Here is a 20,163-nt window from a genome sequence, read left to right as displayed (position 1 = left end):
TTCCTGTTGAATAATAATTTTAATTAACTAACTGCTTCAATATTTATAAAATTTTGATGAGTTAGTGTTTTATAACTGTTAATATTTTATTGACTACTAGTGATCGTATTTCTTTTGGGCTGATTCAGAGCATTTAAGAGATTTAAGTCACAAAGCCATAAGTAGTAAATAAAATTTAAAATTCAAATTTCCTGATTCCGCATTTAAGCATTGTTTTAGTAAGAAGTTGAGACCATCATGCAGTATCCTTTTTACTTTATTGTTTAAAGTTTAAACAGATTGTTTCATTCATTCAAAAGTTGTAGCAGTTTCAGAAAAAGTATCTCTGATGATAGTACCCACTTTATATATGTTCCTTAAATCCCCACCTACCTCTTTTTCCCAAGTGCTACTTTCTCCATTCCTATGTGAGAAAATAGATTCATGTGTCTTCTGAAAATAAATCAGTCCACATTGCCTCAAGTTGAAACACTCCCTGGGTTAGTACATCATGTTCTTACTTGTATAGAGAAAAGAGACTGAGGCTTGGGGACATTAAAAACCAAGTCTAGCCAGGCGGTGGTGGTGCATGCTTTTAATCCCAGCACTCAGGAGGCAGAGCCAGGTGGATCTCTGTGAGTTCTAGGTCAGCCTGGTCTATAGAGCAAGATCCAGCACAGGCACCAAGACTACACAGAAAAACCCTGTCTCGAACCCCCCACCCCCTCTAAAGTCTGTTTTTAACTGTTATATCATTAGTGGATATGTTACTTTCAGCCTCCTTAGAGAATCTATATGAATAAAATAAAAAATGAAAAATTCTTTTCTTATGGTCAGGCATGTTTACAAAAGTAGGTAAAGAATGCAGAGGTTAGGACAGTTCTCTTTTTGAAAAGCAGGAAAATTTCAGGCAGTTGTTTTACCAGACAGCCATAGGTAACTATTTTTTCAAGGTAGTCTCTCTGGTTCTATAGCTGGAGTTATCTCCAGTCCCGCCTGGCCCTGCAGCCACTCAGACCCAAATAACACATAGACACTTATATTATTTAAACTGTTTGGCCTAATGGCTCAGGCTTCTTGCTATCTAGTTCTTATATCTTAAAATAATCCATTTCTATTATTTTATAAGTTGTCACGTAGCTCATGGCTTACTGGTACTTTACATCTTGCTTCTCATGGTGGCAGCTGACAGTGTCTCCTGACTCAGCCTTCCACTTCCCAGAATTTTCCTCTCTGCTTATCCCACCTACACTATACTTCCTGCCTGGCTACCAGCCAATCAGTGTTTTTTTTTTTTTTGTTTTTGTTTTTTTGTTTTTTTTTTGTTTTTTTTTTTTGTCAGTCAATCAGAACAACACATTCACAGCATACAGAAAGACATTCCCTAGCATGGTTCTGTTTCTTCCCTTTGGTTTTGTTCTGACTTTGTTTCCCACTTTGCAATGGAGAGTGAAAAAGTTCTAAGATACAGATGTTGGAATAAAAATTCTTTCTTGTTATCTAACAGAAAACAGTGAAGTGAACAGAAATCAAAACCCACTTTTTGTAATTCTACTCATAGATTTTCTTTTGATGATTACATAGCAATTTTTCCTTATTACAATTATATATTGTTTTTTCTAATCATTCTCACTGCTTATTTCCATGTTATAGATTGGATCAGGAAAATTCAAATGATTACTATAAGCTGTATTTCATATTCAAATTTCAGATTTTTTAAACTCTAAATCTGAATTCTGTACTTTCTTGTGTACACATGCATGTGCGTGTGTCTTAAAGTTAGGTTGTGCACATCTCATCTGCAGCTACTTGAGATGGCCAGTAGAGGCTGTCATATCCTCTAGAACTGGTGTTACAGGCATTTGTAAACTGTCTGATGTGGGTGGTAGCAACCTTAACCTGGATTCTTTGCAAGATCGGTAGGCACTCTTTCTTAACTGCTGAACCATGTCTCTGGCCATAAATATGGATTCTTATACAGTATTGTATACTTGCTAGCCATCCAAGGTAAATAATCCCATTTATATAATAATAGAAATATGAAATACATTTTATATGAAGAGAACAGAAAATAAAAAAAAATGTGAACTGGAGTAATTTGGAAGTAAAAAGTCAAAGAATCAGAGAACTGGATTATGAAATTACCATATATAATTGATTTATGACTCAACACATTCCACATTGGCTCATACTTTCTGTCAAGAATTGCAGAAATGTAATTTACATGATTTTTCCCCCATTGGCTTCTCCTTCAGGGACATGACTCCATCACTTAGATGATGCATGAGCTGAGAAAGCACACTCAGCTATCAGCTTTCTGGTAACAAATGGAAGACTGGTCAGGAAGTATTCCAGAGGTCAGAACTCAAGAATTCTCAAAATAGGGCATTGGGGAAGTGTCTCAATGGGCAAAGTGCCAGCCATGCAAGCACAAAGATCCAAATTCAGATCCAGAGTCAACATAAAAAAAGAGAGAGCCAGACATAAATTCATGCATCTGTTACCATAAGATAAAGAGGGAAAGAGATGAGCAGATCTCTGGATCATCCTCGCCAGCCAGCCTAGACAATCAGTGAGTGCAGGCAGAAAGAATGGAGGAGAACATTCATGCATTGTATATGCGCTTACACACAGAGGGATGGGGGAAAAGAGTTCTACACACAAGCTGAGACGTAAAATGCATGTGTGTTATGGATTGAGTATGAAATATCCCCACAGGCTCATGTGATGAGTACTTGGTCACTTGTTGGCAGCACTAACTTTACAGATTCTGGAAACATTTGTGAAGGTCTTTCCTGGTCTTTAATCCCTTTCTCACTCCCTGCTTCCCGTCTCCTAGGAAGTAAAAAGCCTTCCTGGCACAATCTCTCACTGACTTGAAGTTCTTCCTAACAAGCTCAAACAACTGCAGGCCGAATCTCTGAAACTAAGCAAAATGAATTTTTCCTCCTCTAAATTGTGATCTTGGGTGTTTAGGACAGAGCTATACTAAGGTCACTAGACAAGTTGGGTAACAACTAAGAGGCAGACTGCTTAATGCTGCTTATAAATTTGCAGTGTAAAATACTATTGCTGTAAGACTGTCCTACTGAAGTACATAAGAAAGGAATGAAGACACAAAGTATATGAGCAAACACAATGGATGTGGTTTCAGTGAAAGAAACACCTCAGTAATTAATTTAACCATTTCACAAATCAAAAAGTTCAGACACTAGGAAACCATTCACTTAAAGCGTATAGGTCCCTTTCCCACCCAGCTTAGTGCAGCAACAGAAAGAATGCTGCAGCTACTCAAAGAGGATTTGCTTGTCCTGACACAAGGATGCATTCCTATGACAAGTGCATCCTGAGTGAACTAGGGCAGACAGCAAAAAAATATGCCTGGTTTTCCATTATCATACCGAATAGTGCACTCTGATATATTGTTCCCATATCTCCAGAAATATATTTTCTTTTTTGTACAGAAGAAATTGTAACAGGACAGGTAATGATCTCAGGAAGAAAAATCATGGCATTGACATCTACATAAAAGTCATTGGGGATATCAGGAGAAAGAGGTTTTTATTTTTTAAACAGAGCACGCACCTAACATTCACCCAGCATTTGGACATACATTATATGATATATCTGCTTTTAAAATGACTCTTTCACAGCACTTATAAAATTTAAGCACCATCCTATCTATCAATAAGGTTCAAAGAATACTCATCCCTTAATCCACACTCTAATTTTTTTAAAAAAGAAAACTGGACAGGTTTTCAAAACGTTCACAGTCCTTAAGCATTGAGCAATTATTCACAACATGTATTTATCAGAAGTAAATACAAATTCAGTGAACCTGCACACCTGCTGCCAGGGGTGATTGATGCATTTAGTAATTATAATAAAACTTTGAAGGGAATACATTACCAGTTTGACATCTGGAGACAAGAAAGTGAAGATGTATTTCCACTAACATTTATATCATAGTTTCCTTATTCTATTTTAAAAGTCATTTTCCATTTTTAAAGTCAGACTTCCTTAACCTGTGCATTAGTCAATGTTCTCTAGAGGAACAGAATATATATATATATATATATATATATATATATATATATATATATGTATATATACATATATATGCATATATATGCATATATATTCTCTCAGTTATCTATCAATTCTATCTAATAAGTATGGAGATTTATTAGAATGGTTTACAGACTATGGTTCAACCAGTCTCACATAGCTATCTATCAACGAGTCCAAGAATCCAGTAATTTTACAGTTCACAAGTCTGCATGTCTCAACTGGTCTGCAGTATATACAGGAATCCCAAAGAAATAGGCTCTAATGACCGTAAAAGGATTTGTTCAGCCAGAGCAAGAACAAGCACGCAGGGAGCAAATGTCCCTCTTCCATGCTTTTATATAGGCTGCCAGCAGAAGGTGTAGTGCGGATTAAAGGTACATCTTCCCACTTCAAAAGATCTGGATTACAGGTACATCATCCCATCTCAAAGGAGTCAGATTAAAAGTGGGTCTTCCCACTTCAAATGATTTAATTAAAAAAAAAAATCTCACAGGCATGCCCCTTGGGTTTTAGTTCATTCCATATGTAATCAAGGTGACAGTCTAAAACAGCCATCACAGCTGGCTGTCCCTGCAGTAAGGTTTCCTGCTGGTTCATAAACACTGCTAACCCAGCTGGCCTCCACTGCAGCAGAGCCCATTGTTGAGGGCTGTATTAGGTGAAAAGCTTTTTCTGGGGAGATGCTATGCACATATTTATTTATTCCAGATAGAGAGGTCACAACAGACCAAGGTAAGAATACCACCAAAGTCTTACTTGGTGACCCATGAGTTTTGAAGGGGTTACTTAGAGTAATATGGTTAAGTGAGGGGTTACTGATGAGAGTGGGCAGCTGATTGGGTCTCAAAGGTGTGTTTTTGTTTGTTTGTTTTTATGGTCCCTTGGCTTGCTTGAGAGTCTTTTCTCAGTTCAGCTTTGCTCCTTCAAAGAAGAACTCGGGGCTTTCCTTGCTTACTCTATCAGGAAGGGGCCTGGTGAGTCTGCTTAGTTTCAGGGTCTTCCTTAAGTTACTTTAAGGTGTTTACCTCTGTGCTTAAGGAGCTTGCCTGTAGGATGAAATGTTTCAATCTCAAAGAAAACCTTACACAACAGGATGAAATAATTAGACTATTTGATTTCATTATCTTTCCTATGCTGTGAATTAAAGGGGCCTTGATATAATTTTGAACATGGTATCATTATAATTTTCATGACTTAAAGGGACCTTAATGTTACAAAACCTCTGGTATTTACATGTCAGACATGTTGGAGGATATTGTTGAGAAAAATTATGTAGTTAAAAAATATCAACAGAATGGGTGATTTTTAAAATGATCAAGTGTATAGAGCAATATAAAGCTATGAAATTTACATTTATCCAGGCTAGATATCTAAGAAAATAAAATATCTTGTATTTTAAGCATTTTATTGTTCTTTTACTGAGGAAATTTCAATGTTAAAGAGAAATGAGTCATTGATTCTTGTGAGCATTTTGAAAATTATACTAATTCTAATATGTGATGCTGTCTCAAAAAAGACAATTCTTCACCATTGTAAAGGGCGTCAGAGGCATGAGGGACCCTCCTAGGTGGATATTGGAGAGAACAAAGAGAAACTGAGCAAAGAAACTCTTATAAGAATAGAAGCTAATGGCCTAGGAATGATGCATTGCTAAATGGCAAGACAAAGACCTCTGTGCTCTGCATACATAGTAAGTGAACACTGCTGTCTGTCTGTCTGTCTGCAAAAATATCTAGAGAGGCTCCCCTTGCACCAGAGTCACCTCAGAGCAAGAATAGGACCAGAGCAGGCCTGTGGACAGCATCAAGCAGCTGGCCAGCCTCTGCTCCTGTAGGCCTGGCTAGCGCAAGAAGGACAGCGATGTCAGCTAGTGTTCTCTCCATTGTTATGCTCACTTTTCCACTCTACCTTCTCACTGAGCCATTTTACTAATTGCCGCAGCCACCAAATTATGAGTAACATGCTTCACAGCCCAAGACTCGCACTGTGCTTAAGAAACTTCCAGATGTAGACTTTGTTCTGTAATAAAACTTCTTATGTATCTACAGAAAATTAGCCCTGAGGAGTATAAACATATCCTAGACAAGCAAAGAATCTCTGATTAAATAAATGGGGCAAATATTAAATTAAGTGACTTTTTCACTATAGAATTTTCCAGAACCTGCCCTATGTAACATCCATTAACTAATTTTCAATACAAGGCTGTGGTACATGTAGCATTTACTAATTTATTAGTTCACAGAATATGCTTCATTTATCACCTCATAAAACACATAGAACTTGTGCTGTAAGCAATCCTTTAGACATATACTTCTAAATTGGAGAAAAAAAAACACCACAATTTTATATCTACCATGTTTTAGTGAAAATGTGTCCAATATTCATATCTTTCAAAAAAGGGAATAGCTAATACTTGTGTTTTTTTTTTCTTAAACCTGAGTGATCTATGTAATTGATGTATCATATAACTTAACTAAGATAATAAGATTCTTTGGCACAGGTGGAAGAGCAAGTATTCAAGGTCGCTTTAACCCTCAAATCTAGAGCAGGACTCAAGGGTGACAGAGCGCATTTACTCAGGAAGCATCCAGGCCATTCTCAAAAGCCTGTAACAAAAGAACCACTGTAAAATACTAAGAGTGCAGCTGATGAATTGAATCCTTGTTACTGTAGTAGAGGGAACATAGCTTTTCATACAGACTGGAGTCTATAGGAATTTGCATTCTGCGCTGTTCTCTAGTTTTATTATCCAATAAATAAATAAATAAATAAATAAATAAATAAATAAATAAATAAATAAATAAATAAATAAAATCTGAACTTCTCTGTATATTATGCTATGGGATGTCTTTCTATATGCTGTGAATACATGTTGCTCTGATTGGTTGATAAATAAAGCTGTTTGGCCAATGGTGAGGCAGAATAAGGTTAGGCAGGACATTCCAACTGGGGAGAGAGGAGGAGAAAGGTTAGTCGGGAGAGACACCAAACTGTCATCCAAGGGGCAACATGTAATACGCCAGTAAAGCCATGGAACACATGGCAATACATAGATTAATAGTTATGGGTTGAGTTAAGGTATAAGAGCTAGCTAGTAAGAAGCCTGAAATAGGTCGTATAATTGGCAATTGATATTAAGTCTCTAAGTGATTATTTTATAAGCAGCTGTGAAACCATGGGGCCAGGTGGGATCAGAGAAACTTACAGTTACAATCTTAGTTTCCTTGTCTGTGGAATGAGGAATTTTTTCAAGTTACTGTGTGTAATAAAATAGATGAGAAGTATTTTCTAAGATATGTTCTCCCAAAGTCAACTAAAAAAAAGATGAAAGAAAGAAGAAGAAAAAAAAACACCAAGTACAATATTTGTCTCAGTAATGTATTAAAGGGGCCACAGCAAAGAAGTAGAGTGAGCTCAAGAAGGGGCTCCGGTTAGCTAAGGGCTTGAGAACAAGCACTTCGGGAGACAGTCCAGAACACAGCTCAGGATGAGTATAACTGAAGACAAGGACGTAGGAATCATCTCCCTATTCTTATCTGATGTTGCCTGAAGACTGCTCTGAGAGATGCCCTGGAGCATGCATCGCTGTGCTCTATATGTGTCCAGAAGAGGGGTGCTGCAGGCAAAGGGGGGTTTCCACTTCAAGGAAGCACGGGAGGAGAGAGCAGCGGCATGAGAGGATTCTAAGAGCCTTTGCTACACTGTTAATTGTAGCATATTGCATTGCACATACAAAGTTCACTAAAATTCAAAACTTATTGTTACTTTTCATGTGAAAACTTATATGAATCTAATTATTAAGACACTAATTTACAGCTGAGCATAGTGGCACATGCCTGTAATCTCAGACTCAAGATGCAGAGGCAGGCAGAACTCTGTGAGTTTGAGGCCAGTCTTGTCTACATAGTGAGCTACGGGACAGCCAGGGCTAAATAAAGAGGCCCTACCACAACACACACACATACACACACACACACACACACACACACACACACACACACACACACACTGCATTGCTTGTTATTGAACTCAATCATGCTTAGATAATGTGGACACTTGCTTTTTTCTTTTTTCTTTTCCCTTATTCCCTGAAACACTTTGCATTTCCAAAAGAGTGATTACTTAGACTCCTAAAATATGGTCAGTGTTCTTCAACATCCACATTCTGCTCATGTAAATTCAATTCTTACAGTCACTGTACTATAGCTCTTACTTGTCTATTAGACACATAGTAAACATTTTTTCCAATGGTGTCCATGATCTCATTTGAGATGTCTTTTCTCCTACCCAGGACACAGAATGTTCCCTGGCTCCTCTTTGAAAACTCACTATCTTTTTTTGAATGACATCTCCTCCTATCTGAATCCCCTCTCTTTCAACCTCTCATTAGAAAACAAACTGGGTTCTAAGGAATAATAGTAAAATATAGTAAAATAAAACAAAAATTATCACATTGGAGTTGGTCAAAACAAATAAACTGAAGGAGAAGAGTCAGAGACGGCATGTGATTCAGAAATCCACTCAGTTTCTCACACAGGAATCCCATCAAAATGGAAGCTATACCATACACAGAGAACCCGGTGAAGTCCTAGTTCAGGCCCTGTGCAGGCTTGCTCCATCCCTGTTAGTTCAGATGAGCTTTGATCGTGTTGATGTAGAGTGTCTTGTTTTCTTAGTGCCCTTCATTCCCTCTGGCTCTTACACTTTTTTGCTTCTGCTTCTGCAGGCTTCTCTCAGCTCTGAGGGGAAGAATTTGATGGAAACATCTCATTTACAGCAGAGTGTGCCAAGGTCTCTCACTCTGTGGAATATCTAGCTGTGAGTCTCTGTATTTGTTCCCATCTCTCATTAGGAGTCATTTTATCACCACTCTTTGGTTTTTGTTTGTTTGTGTGTTTTTAGACCAATAGTATTTGGCTTTATCCCGGGACCCTGGTCTCTCTAGTCTCTGTATCTTGGTGAGCCAAGCCTTGCTGGGTATGGCTGACAACTCATGTAATGAACCTTAAGTTAAATCAGATACTAAATAGTTACTTCCACAAGCTTTGTGCCACCATTGCCTTAGCATATCTTGCAGCCAGGATAGCATTGTATATATTGTATATCAAAGGGGTGGTGTTTATATTTCTTTTTTGGCAGCATGCTGAGTACCTTCAAGTACCAAAGACATTAGCATGTAGGGACAAAGGCTCTATGTAGGCACCAGCTCAACTTCTCCATGATCAACATGTTGTATAGGCGTTGTCTTCAGCAATGGGGCCTTACTGTCAGTTTGCTGAGAGCAACCTATACTATTGGAAATAGCTTAGGTTTTTTGGGAATGCCCATGGGACTCCTATGGTCAACAATTCAAATAGATGTAATCCAATCCTGGTACTGGAAGCTTCACTTAGTGAAAACAGATGGCCATTTGAGACTTTGTCTCTCCCATTATTTGATGATTTTGTTTAGATCGCCTTTATATATGTATATATTTTAGGAGCTTCTACTGCATTAGGTTTCCTTACTACCCCTTAAATAGCTGTTACTCTTAGCTGTCTTTCCCCATATCCTCTCCCTCATCTACTTCTCCTCTTCTCCTCCCCACTTAGTCCTCCTCTTCTAGCCACTCCCATCTATCCATAACTATCTTTCTATTTCACTTTTCTAAGGAGATCTATCTTTACCCACAAGTCCCTTCTTCTACACCTGTCCTGTGATTCTATGGATGGTAGCTTAGTTATCATTGAATTAACATCCACAAATAAACAAATACAAAATTTCCCTTTCTGTGTCTGGGTTACCTCACTCAGGATGACTTTTTCTAGTTTCATCCATTTACCTGAGAATTACATGATTTGCTTTTTTTAGTGGCTGAGTAATATTCCATTTCTTAAATATACCTCATTTTCTTCATCCATTCATCTGTTGAGGGACATCTAGTTAGTTTTCAGTTCATGGCTATTATGAATAGGGCAGTAATGAATATGATTGAGTTTAGGCACCACCTTCAAGCCTCCTGGCCTGTCGTGATCAAGAGGGGAATAATTGAGATGGGTGAAGAATGAAACTCAGAACAATGCCGTTTTTCTTTGTTATCACTGGTTCATACTTCAAAAGTCTGACCTCTATCCTTTACTTTTCTTACACATTTAAACATAGTAGAACTTGTGACCTGTGACTTTTCTAATAAGAATGAATTCTATTGACTGATAAAGGAGTTCAGGGCCCAGAGGGAGAATCTGTGATAAACATAAGGATAAATGCTATTGGTGGAGGATGCAAAGTACATGGGGTCTCTTTAATAGGAATGTGTTCTCTTTCCTGAAGGATTGGGACTAAACAATGCCCAGGATTTTGGGTGAATTCAGGTAGAAGCTGGCTCCTAAGAGAATGGCAAAGAATCACCAGGTTGATGAACTACTCTTTACTTTGGCATTCCAGGTGACTAGATTTCATTCATTTCTTTCCTTTAAAGAAAATAGGCTCATGTGACTGACAAGCTGGTTTTTCTGATGCTTATTCTAAGCTGTGCTTAGAATATTCAAGTGTCTTTAGGGTAGGATGAGATGTTCTTTGGTATATGCCCAAGAATGGCATAGCTAGATCTTAAGGTATGTCTACTCCCACCTTTCTGAGGAACTGTTACACTGTTTTCCAGAGTGGCTGTACAAATTTGCAGTCCTGCCAGAAATGGATTAGTCTTCCCCTTATTCTACATCCTCACCAGCATGAGCTGTCACTTGTTTTATTGATCTTAGACATTGTGACATGTGTAAGATAAAATTTCAAAGCAGTTTTGATTTGTATTTCCCTGATGGCTAAGGATGTTGAACATTTAAGTATTTCTCAGCCACTGAGTTTCCTTTTTGGGGAATTCCCTGTTTAGATTTATACTCTATTTTTTCAATTTGGTTATTTGATTTCTTGATATCTAGTTTTTGAATAATACACCCCCATGTATGCATGCACACACACACACACACACACACACACACACACACACACACACACACACCCTCTATCAGATATGTAGTTGGTAAAAAAAAATCTTTTCCCATTCTGTAGGCTGCTGTTTTTTTTTTTCCAAATGATAGTGTCTTTTGCCACACATAAGCTCTTCAGTTTAATGAGGTCTAATTTATTAATTATTGACCTTAGTGCCTGTGTTAACAATGATCTTTCCAGAAAGCTTTCTCCTGTACCTGTACGAGTGAATTCAAGACTATTTCCCACTTTCTCTTCAACCAAGTTCAGTTTATCTGATTTTATGTTGATGCCTTTGATCCATTTGGAGTTAAGTTTTGTGCAGTGTGATAAGTATGGATCTATTTGGATTATCTACATGCACCAATCCAATTTGAACAACACCATGTATTGAAGATGTTTTCTTTTTCCAGTGTGTATTTCTAGCCCTTTTATCAAAAGTAAGAAGACCATAGATGTGTGGATTTACATCTAGATATTCAGTTTGATTCCATTGAGTAACCTGTCTGCTTTTGTGCCAATATCATTTGTTTTTGTTACTATAGCTTGACAGTACAACTTCAAATTGTAGAAGGTGATAGCTCCAGAAGTTGTTTTTTATTTGTTTGTTTGGTTTTGGTTTTTCAAGACAGGTTTTTTTCTGTGTAGTTTGATTCCTGTCCTGGATCTCACTCTGTAGAACAGGTTGGCCTCAAACTCACAGAGATCCGCCTGACTCTGCCTCCTGAGTGCTGGGATTAAAGGCGTGTGCCACCACTGCTCACACTGCTCAGCTTCCAGTAGTTTTTTATTGCTCAGGATAGTTTTTTGGTTTTTTGTTTTGTTTTGTTTTTTTTTTTTTTTTTTTTTTTTTTTTTTTTTTTTTTTTTTTTTTTTTTTGTGTGTGTGTGTGTGTGTGTGTGTGTGTTCCCACAGAAAGCTGAAATTATTCTTTTAAGGTCTGGGGAGAATTTTTTTGGAATTCTGATGGGCATTGCATTGAATCTATAGAATATTTTTGGTGGGATGGCCAGTTTTTACTATTTTAGTATTACCTATCTATGAGTGTGGAAGGTCTTTTCATCTTCTGATGTCTTCTTCAGTTTCTTTAATGGCTTTTGGTTTTATATCATACAAGTCTTGCTTTTTTAGAGTTACCCCTAGATATTTTATACAGTTTGAAGGTACTGTAAATGATGTTTCTCTGATTTCTTTTCAGTCCATTTATCATTTGTTTTAAGAATTAAATGGTGATTTTTTTAATGGTCAATTATGTATATTGCCATTTCATCTGCAAATAAAGATATCTTGACTTTTTCCTTTTTAGTTTATATCCCTTTGGAAGCCTTCAGTTGTTTTATTGCTCTAGCTAAGATATTAAGAAATACATTGACTAGGTATGGAGAGAGCGGACAATCTTGTTCCTGATTTTAGTAGAAATGCTTGAGTTTCTGTTTCAGTTGATGTTGGCTATGCGCATACTGTAAACTGTCTTTCTTATACTGAGTTATGTCTTTTATATATCCCTAATCTCTCCAGGACTTCCACCATGAAGGGGCATCAAAGATCTTTTCTGTGCGTAATGAGATCATGTGGTTTTTGTTCTTCAGTTCGTTTATATGGTTAATTATGTTTACTGATTTTCCTATTTTGAACCATTCCCACATCTCTAGGATAAAACATTTTGTTCATGGTGGATAAACTTTTTCATGTGTACTTGGATTTGTTTTACCAGTATTTTATTGAGAATTTTTGCATATGTACTCATGAAGGATATTTGCCGTAAATTCTTTTACTGTTAGGAATTTGTGGTTTGGGTATCAGGATCACTGTGGCCTCAGAAAATGTATCAGGCAATGTTCATTCTGTTTAAGTTTATGAAATAATTTGAAGAGTTTTGGTATTAACCCTTCTTTGAAAGTCTGGTAGAATTCTGTGCTAAAATCATCTGGCCCTGGATTCTTTTCTTGGAAGATGGGAGACTTTTATTGACTATTTGTATTTCACCAGGTGTTATAAGTCTTTTCAAATTCTGTTCTGATTTTGACTTGAATAAGCGGTAGAGATCAAGAAAATTATCCATTTCTTTTAGACTTTCCAATCTGCTGAAGTATATGTTGTTAAAATATATCCTTATCATTATTTGGATGTCTACAGTGTTCGTTGTTATGTCCATACATTCATTTCTAAATCTATTAATTTGGATATTCTTTTTCTGCCTGCCTATTACTCTGTTTGGATAAGGATTTTTCAAAGAACCAACTCTTTGTTTCATTGATACTTTGTATTTTTTGTTTGAATTTCATCTATGAGTTTTACTATTTCTTGCGATCTACTCCTTCCATGTGTGATTTCTTCCTGTTTTTTTCCTAAATCTTTCAGGTATGCTGCTGAGTTATGAAATTTCTCCATTTTTAATACTCACTTAGTGCTATATATTTGTCTCTTAGAACTCCATTCTTTGTTTCTCACAAATTTGGGTATGTTGTATATTCATTTTCATTCAATTCTAGACAGTTTTTTTTTTTTAAATTTCTTTCTTAATTTCTGCCTTGACCCATTTTTCCATTCAGTACAGAATTTTTCTGTTTCCAGGAATTTGTAAATTTTCTGTTGTTGTTGACATCCAACTTTAATGTGTGTGGATCAAATAGGATGCAGGATGATATTTCAGTTTTCTTGTTTCTGTTGAGCCTTGCTTTGTGTCTACATTTGTGGTTCACTTTTGGAGAAAGTTTTCTGAGATACTGAAAAGAAAGTATATTCTTTTGTGTTTGGATATAATGTTTTGTAAATATTTGTTAGGTATTTGCTTTATAATGTCCATAATCTCCAGCTTTTCTCTGTTTAGTTTTTGTATGGATTACCTGTCTATTGATGTGAGAGGAGTATTGAAGTCTCTTGTTACCATTTGTGGGAATCAATATATGATTAAAGCTGTGGTAGTGTTTCTTTCATGAACTCGGGACCCTTTGTGTTTGGTGCACAGACATTAGAATTGCAATGTTCTCTTTTCCTTTGATGATATGTAGTGTCCTTCCTATCTCTTCAGATTAGTTTTGGTTTGAAGTCTATTTTGTCATATATTAAAATAGCTACACCAGCTTCCTTCTTAGGTTTATTGGCTTGGAATATCTTTTTCTAGCCCTGTATCCATAGATGATGTCTATCTTTGATGTAAAAGTGTGTTTTTTTGGATGTAACAGTAGGACAGGTCTTCTTTTCACATCTATTCTGTTAGTCTGTGTCTTTTTAATGAGACCATTTCTGTTGAAAGATATCTATGAGCAGTGTTTGTTGATTCCTATTACTTTCTTCTTATTGTTGTGTGCTCTGTGGGGTGTGTGTGTGTGTGTGTGTGTGTGTGTGTGTGTGTGTGCCACTTTTTGATTTTCTGGTCTGGGATTATTTATTCCTTGAGTTTTCCTGGGTGTGGTTAGGCTCTTTTCCTTTGAAGTTCCCTTTTAGCGCTATCTGTATGGCCTCATTTGTAGATAGGTATTGTGTACACTTGTGTAGCTAGAGTTTTCCTGCCTGACCCACAGTCAGGACAAATCTCTGTCACCGGCCAGTTCCACAGCCACTCAGACCCAACCAAGTAAACACAGAGACTTACATTGCTTACAAACTGTATGGCCATGACAGGCTTCTTGCTAACTGTTCTTATCTTAAATTAATCCGTTTCTATAAATCTATACCTTGCCACATGGCTTGTGGCTTACCGGCGTCTTTACATGCTGCTTGTCATGGCACAGCTGGCAGTGTCTCCCTCCTCAGCCTTCCACTTCCCAGAATTCTCTCAATTCTCCTCTCTGTTAGTCCCTCCTATACTTCCTGCCTGGCCACTGGCCAATCAGTGTTTTATTTATTGACCAATCAGAGCAATTTGACATACAGACCATCCCACAGCACACTTGGTTTTAATATATCTTATTTTCTCCCTCTATTATGGTTGAAATTTTTGCTAGATATGGTTAGGTAGCCTGGACTGGCATCTGTGGTGTCTTAGAGTTGGGAACAAATCTGTCCAGACCCTTCTGCTTTTAGAGTCTCCATTGAGAAGTCCAGTGTAATCTGATAGGTTTGCTTTTATATTACTTGGTCTTTTTCCTTTCAGATTTAAATATTATTTATTTGTTCTATACTTTTAATATTTTGATTATCATGTGCCAAGTTGATTTTCTTTCCTGGTCCAGTCTATTTGGTTTTCTCTATGCTCCTTGTACTTTAATAGGCATTTTCTTTAGATTAGGAATCTTTCTTTTTTGATTTTGTTAAAAAATATGTTCTTTTGACCTGTATTTCTTCTCCTTTCTCTATTTCTATCATTGTTAGATTTGGCCTTTTCATAGTTCCCCAGATTCCCTGGATGTTTTGTGTCAGGAATGATTTTTGATTTAACATTTTTTTGACTGAAGTATCTATTTATTCAATAGCCAAGATTCTCTCTGTATGTAAGGCTTCCATCCGAGGTTCTTGTTCAAGTTTCTAAATTTGTCTTTTTCTAGATTTATCTTAGTTTGAGTATTCTTTATTGATTCTATTTCAACTTTATCCACGGCAGTTTTATTCATTTCCTTCCACTGTGTTTTCATAGATTTCTTTAAGGGATTCATTTTTTTCTCTTTAAGGATCTCTATCATATCCACAAAGGCTGTTTTAAGCTATTTTTCTTGCCCTTCAACTATGTTAGAGTATTCAGGGCCTGCTGTTGTATGGTTGCTGGGCTCTAGTGAGAATATTTTCACCGGGTTGTTATTGAGTGTGTTTTAACACTGGCATCTATGCATTTGAAGAAGTCAGCCTACCCGCTTCCCAGGCTTAAGGGGATGGATGGATGCTAGGAGGGAAAATCTGTTTGAACCACTGGCAGAGGGAGGAGGAAGGCTGAAGCAGGAATTCTGCTGCAAAGTTGGGAATGGGACTAAAAGAAACAGAGCCAGACAGTGGCAGTGCGTGCCTTTGATCCCAGCACAAGGGAAGCTCAAGCCTTTGATCCCAGTACATGGGGGGTGCAAGTATAGGTGAAGTTTTCCAGTGTCCCAACCTGCTGTAGGTCAGGACAAATCTCTCACCCACAGTCCTGTAGCTTTTTATAAAATAATCACACAGAGGCTGAATATTAATTAAAACTGCACAGTCATTAGCTTAGGCTTACTACTGACTAGCTCTTACACTTAAACTCAGCACATTTCTGTTAATCTATATGTTGCCATGTTTTCCATGGCTTTACATGTGTGCCATTACATGCTGCTCCCTGGATGGCTGGACAGCATCCCCTGACTCAGCCTTCCACTACCCAGAATTCTCCTTGTCTGCTTATCCCACCTATACTTCCTGCCTGGCTACTGCCCAGTCAGTGTTTTATTAAACCAGTGTACAAAAGCATTATCCCACAGCATTTCACTTTTTCTGTTTAATTAAAAAGGAAACTTTAAACTTTACCATAGTAAAATTGTACATAACAAAACAGTTATCAAGCAAGAATTACAGTTACAGTATCTAATCTCTTTATATTTGGCAAATTTAAAGAAAATATTCTATTTATTTTATATTTGTGAGTTCAAGGTTTCATATCTATCTTATCTCTTATCATAACTAAAGACAACCATAATTATAACTATCTAGTCTTCAACTACATCAAAGACCCTAGAAGGATATAATATTACCAAATAAACAGGAAATGCATTGTAAGCAACTTCCAAAAATCTGGAATGACAGAGACAGCTGACTTCCCGGACAGTCACCCAAAGTTCTTCTGTAAAGTTGGGGCATCCATCTTCAGCCATATAGACATAGAATCTCTCAGTCTCTTTGCTCTGTGTCCTGTAGAATGCATGGCAGTCTCTTCTGTGAAGCAGGAACCTGAAGGATCATCTCACCTTGCAAAGTTCAGTGGTCACCTTCTCATGGGTCCTGCATGTCCAGTTGACATAACATTTTGTCAAGCAGTCCAGGCATGAAAAGTTTCTTCACCAAATGGCTATTTTTGCCAAGAAGTAGATAAACTCCATATGGAGTGTCTTCAACGTCCATATTTCCCTTTGAAGTAAATCAGTGCTACCAGGAAGAGACATGTCTTATTGTCCAGAAAGTATAAGTTTTTAAAACATTTTAAATGCCATATTCTGTAGGTCTTTGAAGTGTTTGAAGATTACCTACTTAATTGAAATATGTCTATGTATACCTAGAAAACTTAACTAACATAACTACAAGTTTGATTATCATAGGTAATTAACTATTAATCTGTATTTCTTAATAATACATTACAATTTTAAGTGAGTTTTATAAACATAATATCTTAAACGAGAATAAATATATATATACAGTTGAACAAAATAAACCTTAAATTTGTATCAATAATCTAAAATACATAGCAATGTAAAATATTTTAAACAGGTTGTTGCTCTTTAAAAGTAAATTCAATAATCTACCCTTTTATCCTATCATATCTATATCCTATATTTCTATATCACTCAAGCCTTTGATCCCAGCACATGAGAGGCTCAATCCTTTGATCTTAGCACATGGGAGGCTCAAGGCTTGGACCCTAGCACATGGGAGGCTCATGTCTTTAATCTCAGCACTAGGGAGGTGTAAACAGGAATATAAAGTGGGTGGAGATAGGATCTTGGGCCCATTCATTCTGAGGATTCATAGAGACAGGATGCCCCCCATTCAGTCTGAGATTTCATAGAGGTAAGAAGTGATTATGGCTTCTCTGCTTCTCTAATCTTTTAGCTTTCACCCTAGTATCTGACTCTTGGTTTTTACTGTTAAAACTAATTTGGATCCTGCATCACAAGACCCTTCTGCATACACTCTCTCACAATTTCATGCCCTCTTTTGTTTATACAGTGCCCCATGGAGTCCAATTTGTGCCACCCATATATTCCAAATGAGGGGCCGTCTCCTGGAGCATGATTGACCCACTAGGGACCTTAGAGAAAACTGACTCTCCATCTCTCATTAGTTATTCATTGCTGATATTTCCTTAGCTAGGGATGAGACTTCATGGTCAACTTCCCTTTCCATTCCTTGATTTTTCTGTCTTGAGGTTACTCAGGTGTTGTGTACACTGTCACAACTGCTATGAGTTTATTAATGAAGCAGTGAGTTTGTTTTTAAAAACAGGATTCTTGCTTTTTTTCATATTTCTATCGGTGCTATCAATACCTGTCAGTGTCTGAATTCATAATTTAAAATGTAAAGAGAAGCTTAACAGCAACCAGTTCAAAACAGTGTGTGGGCTATGCAGCTATGTGTTTTGATTTTTAAGAAGTGGCACCCAAACATGAATGAGACAGAATCTCTGCTCCTTGTCACATTTATTAATCACTGCATTGGATGATTTAACCAGTGAAATTAGGAGAGAAAGAAAAATAAAAATTATCCTATTAAAAGAAGAAACAAATCTCTTTAATTTATAGATGACATATCTCATTTACAGAAAAATCTTCAGAAATGCAGATACTCTTGGAGCTAATATATGAATACGTTTAGATTGAAAAGTCATTATATTATAAACTAATTTTATGTTCACATACTAGCAAAATATCTATAAAACTAAAACCAAAATCTACAATTATAAATTGTAAAATTTGTAATTTAAAACTGATTTCAAATTCTACTTATCATAGAATCAAAAAAGAATAAAATAAAGAGATTTAAACTTAATAAAATGAATAAGAAGTTAGTGTAGTGAAGATTGAAACATCACTGTAATAAATATCTAAGTAAATGAAGTGGTATCCAGTCTTCATGGATTGGAAGAATATTAGGGTGAGAATACTATAAAAATTGATTCACAAAAACAACATGTCCTCCTTCAGAATCATATTTGATTTCTTTTAACAAATTATCAGGTCTATCCCAAGATTTACACAAAAGTGTAATAAGCATAGACTACCCAAAATGTATATAAACAAAAATCTTAAAATTTACAGAAACATCCATGATCAAAAGTATACAAATTAACCAAAAATCTGACCAACCCAAATATCCATCAACTGATTAGTTAAGGAGTAAACAAAATATAACATAGATTAAAAGGAAATACTATTCACAATTAAAATGAAATTAAATGTCCATAACGTGGGTTCTCAATTTACTTGTTAACATGGATGAATGTTGCAGCTTACCTCTAATTCTAGCCTTCAAAGGTAGAGACAGGAAATTCCCAGAGCAAGCTGGCTAGGTATCCTAGTCATAGTTGCTGGTAAGCTCAGGGTTTACCTCATAGACCCTATGTCAATGAATAAGAGGAAAGAATGATTAAAGATGATTCCCAACACTAGTCTTTGGGCCTCCATGTGCTCTCTCTCTCTCTCTCTCTGTCTCTCTCTCTCTCTCTCTCTGTCTCTGTCTCTCTCTCTCTCTCATACACACACACACACACACACACACACACACACATACACACACACACACCACAAACTCACAAATATATAAAAACTATAAGCAAGCATAGATCTAGATGTAGCTTAGGAGCCTATAGAATTCATAATCTGTCGCTACACAATTAGTTCCATGAGTGAGAGAAGATGAAATTGGAAAAAAAGATAATAAATGGGCTTGAACTTCTGAGCCAGGGTTACCTGTTCTCTATTTCTCAAACTATTTAAGCTATTTCTCAAACTCTTCAATAGAGTCTAAAATGGATTTGCCTTCTGAAATTATGTCTGTTCACTTCTTCTGTGGCCAATAAAAGTGACTTGGCTATGGAGATAAGCATGCTGACCTCTCAGGAGACACTGGTCAAGTTGTTCTTCATCTCCTACTTCTGAAGCTTTCACACTAATGATTTTCATTTGAGCATAGCAGTCACTTATGTCAGCTTAATATTCAGAAACATGACAGCAAATGTTCAAATTGAGCATACAGTTTATTATCTCTCTGTCCCTAGAAGAAAGGAACCCAACTTATAAGAGGCCTACTGTGAAAACGTATGTTGTATGCAACTCCTCCACATTTCATCTTCTTTATTCCACAGTGCTAAAAACCACCAGTAGTAATTATTTTCGTTAATGTTTAATTGTGCCATGGAAACTAAGAGCCAATACATTTCTCAGTGTTAAAAATACAAGTTCCCCAAGTCACAGGCAGCTTGCACATGCTCAGAAATACACTAAATACAGGAGAAAAGAGAAAGAGCTGACCCAGGAATAG

The sequence above is a fragment of the Peromyscus eremicus genome, chromosome 9 (genome assembly GCF_949786415.1).
Source record: "Peromyscus eremicus chromosome 9, PerEre_H2_v1, whole genome shotgun sequence".
NCBI lineage: Eukaryota > Metazoa > Chordata > Mammalia > Rodentia > Cricetidae > Peromyscus > Peromyscus eremicus.
Note: the sequence above shows the minus strand (reverse complement) of the source record.